This window comes from Sinocyclocheilus grahami, unplaced genomic scaffold (genome assembly GCF_001515645.1).
Source record: "Sinocyclocheilus grahami isolate Dianchi unplaced genomic scaffold, SAMN03320097.WGS_v1.1 scaffold989.1, whole genome shotgun sequence".
Taxonomy (NCBI): Eukaryota; Metazoa; Chordata; class Actinopteri; order Cypriniformes; family Cyprinidae; genus Sinocyclocheilus; species Sinocyclocheilus grahami.
Genome location: NW_015506168.1, coordinates 69104 through 72883, shown reverse-complemented (window position 1 = coordinate 72883; position 3780 = coordinate 69104). Strand labels below are relative to the sequence as shown.

The 3780-nt window shown below is 37.8% G+C and overlaps 1 protein-coding gene across 1 annotated transcript in view; it reads right to left on the bottom strand.

Moving 5' to 3' along the window:
- Nucleotides 1–768, bottom strand: part of LOC107565223 (fermitin family homolog 2-like) — a 60823-nt gene extending 60055 nt beyond the window's left edge. The window contains exon 1 of the mRNA XM_016250441.1: nt 553–768. The gene's annotated coding sequence lies outside the window, so the exon portion shown is untranslated. The remainder of the gene's footprint in view (nt 1–552) is intronic.
- Between the last annotated feature and the right edge of the window lie 3012 nt (nt 769–3780).

Here is a 3780-nt window from a genome sequence, read left to right as displayed (position 1 = left end):
ACAGATGACTCATTTTCACTCAATTTTCACAAATCATGTTTTTTTATTATGATGTTGTGTTTTTATGACTTTTGAACATTGTTAATAACGGAGTTGTGTGTTTTAGCAAACCAACGGAACACGTTAACGTTACACTGAAACGTTCGTCACGCCATTTAAACTGAATAGAATTTATATTATTTCTAGAAGCCTAAAGTTGTTGAATCACACCAGCCGACTAATTTAATAAATCACAATCAAGTGTCCCACTGGAGGTATTAATGTGTGTGGGTCGGTGAAGCTAAGCCGACTTAACGGTCGAGCTCCGAGCTGGCTCCGATGACGTCAGCAGCCCGCTCCAAACGCCAGCTGAAGACAGAGCGCCAGACCAACGAGAGAAAACACCGAAACCGCGGAGAAAGTTACGCTGCGCTCGCTTTCTGGTCGAATACGAGCACACGCGTCCGAGGCCAAGTGAGCGGCCAGGTCCGAGGAGCGCAACAGAGAGATTTTTATTCAGAGTCGCGCCAGACAAATCCCGAGAGCCTGGGGGAAATCATAGCGTTCACTAACCTTCACAAACACGCCGAGACAAATCCGCAAAACACCACTTCGGTCCCCGGAGCTTCAACAGGCTACGCGTTTTCTTTCCTTCGACCGCGTATGTAATCCAATCATGAGGAAGGTTCCCAAAAGGAGAAGGACAAATCGCCAAAGTCCAGCGGCGGAGCTCCTGAAGGGTTTTGTGTTAATGGAGTCCAGTGGTCTCTCTCTCTCGCGCGCGCTCTCTCTCTTCCCGCCCTCAGATTACGTCACTCAAGCTCCGCTCGCGCTGTCCATCATCACCTCATGATATTATTATTTGTATTTATTTATTTATTTTTACCTGTATTGTTATTTATATAATACTGTATATTTTCCTCTTTCTTTCTTTTGTAGTTTATATTTGTTCAGTACCTTTATATGTTGGAAATCAGTCAAGAAAAACCATCACTTCATGACGCGTTCCTTATAAATAACGGACGTCAGGTATTTTTTTTATGTATTTATTTAATTTAAATGATATCGTTAAAAATCAGCAAAAGCTCTTTGCTTCTTTGTCTGTGTAACTGTTTTAAGAAAGAACGCTTGTATCGTTGAGAACATTATCAGATCTTCCTGTCAATGTGTGAAATTCAATAAAGAGCTAATTAAATGATAAGCGTACTAATAATCACAAATTACTCTAGACACACATCTGTGTGTGTTTGTTTATTGCTGAAGTGTGTTGAAATGTCCTCTTCTGCATTCTACTGTACTTTCCCTTCAGCCTGAGGCGCATTCATTTCACTTTTAGTGTGAAAAGCTTTTATATTTGCCAGAAATATTACTTTTTTATTTTAAAAACAAGCAAACTCTGTCCAGATTTAAAAAGTAACGCAACATTACTTTCCATAAAAAGTAACTAAGTAACGTGATTAGTTACTTTTTATGGAGTAACGCAATATTGTAACGCATTACTTTTAAAAGTAACTTTCCCTAGCACTGTTGATAACAATAGTTAACAGTAATAAACACAACACACACTCAGTGCTTCAAAGCTTCTCTGCGGGAGTAAATGCAAGAGTTAGCAGGCCATCTGGAATATCATTTGACTGCAGGGGTGAAGGCTATAGTAGCTAACTGCCTTTTATGGGAATAAAATGTTGTAAGATACCTGTATGGTCGACTATACGTTCTTTTACAAGTAAAATATCCTCTAAATAAGCCCTTTAGTAGCTATCTATCTATTCTCCTTCCCTGCTCATCTGATTTCATGTTTACTATAGATCTAAGATTTAATGACATTTTTTATCATCGTCACGTGAAGTCACTTGTGAAGTCAGTTAATATGATATTATCTTTACTAGTTACTTGAAAAAAGTAATCTGATTACGTAACTCGCGTTACTTGTAATGTGTTACCCCCCGACACTGAAAACGGTCATATGGAATATAATATAGCATGTGCTGCGGCAGGACGCATTCATATACACTTACGCTCTTGTGTGTTGAACTCACATTATTCACAAGCATTGAGATTATTTCCAAATGATCTACATGTGTACATATCCAACATATTTACTGACACTGACCAACTGTATCTGACCACTGAAAAGAGCAGCCGGGTTCATGCCCATAAAAGTTAAAAATCTATTTAAACTTATTGGAAAAGATTAATTTCTGTCACTGCTGTGAACTGACCAGCACAGAATATGAAGAATATCAAAAACTTTAGGAGTCAGCTGTCCACGGTATCCTTAAGATACCAGCACAATAACACACTCAGCAAAATATCGTCTAATTATCTTTATCAATAAAATCCCAGAAAATATTGAGATATTATTTTTGTCAATATCGCACACCCCTAGTACTGACACAAAATGATTTGCAACAGTCGCTTAGTCACGCCCAGTGTAGACAGCCTCAAGCTGTTGGTGTATTTCTGTCTTTTTTTTGGCTGGTAGAAGTTATGAATGGCCGGTAACTTAAAAATTTAGTAGCCAAATTGTCTGGTGAGTGAAAAAGTTCATTTCAATCCCTGACTTTTTCATCAGTAGTATAATTTGTGATTTGAATTTTGTGAACTTGAGTTCCTCTTTTGCTGTGTTATAAACCGGGCTTCAGATGCTTTCACTTTCGATTTCACGATCTTGTCAGGTTTTACAATAAAATAGAATTGTCTATTTTGCTTACATCTATACATCTTTCACCTATATTTTTTATCACCCCAATTAGATTATGAAGAATGATTTGTTGATCTTGTTTTCCCTTTCGTCAGAATGAGAGTCCAAACAGCTGATAAAAACATCACAATAATCCACACCACTCCAGTCCATCAGTTAACATCTGGAGAAGACAAAAGAAACAAATCCATTGTTAAGGAAAACACAATATTGGTCAGATTTCCATAACACAACATGCAACCCGTTTGACAGAAAACCCGCAACTTCAAGTGATCCCCAACCTTGAGGAACTTGGCAAGAGTTTGCTTTGTTTGTTGCTAAACCTATAAAATATAAACGGAGAATCTGTGTATGTGTAAATGTTATTGATTTGTGTTGCCTTCCAGTGTCCGATTCTCATTAAACCTGTTTATCTGGTGATGTTTGGTCCTTAAATTGCTCCACACAAGACTGCAAATGACTTTACCTTTATTTGAACGTCCCGTATTTTATTTAAAGATAAATACATTGAGTGTTTTTCTGAGGAAGGTTCTCTCCGATCGCCTCCAGCACCGTGCAAACTTGTAATAAACAAGAACAAAGAGGTGACTCGTTAAAAGAGAATCATTGTTATAGGCAGTTTAATGATATTAACAGTAGAACTGAGATCCAGTGTAACATGAGTTAATAGGAAAACATTAGTGTTGATAAAGCTTTACTGATGACCCTGTGGGATACAAAAGACACATATATATATATATATATATGAAACAGGTCTACTTTAATGGGTAATTTTTTTTATAAATACAGAAGACGTCACCCATGAGAACTCAGTCTGCCAGTCTAAATTAATCTAATTAGACAACCAATTCATTTCTTACTTCTGCTCTTTAAGTGCAGAAGGTGAACAGATGACTTAAACTTCAGTATTAGTAGCATCGACACGTTTCAATAAATGTGACCTACAGTAAGACACATAAATCTTCTGTCAACAAATAGTGACTGAAGGAACAGGGACGTCAATCTACATGACAGAAGAGTCTTGAGCCCCATCACATCTGAACCTACACACACACACACACACACGCACACACACACACGCACACACACAGACACAC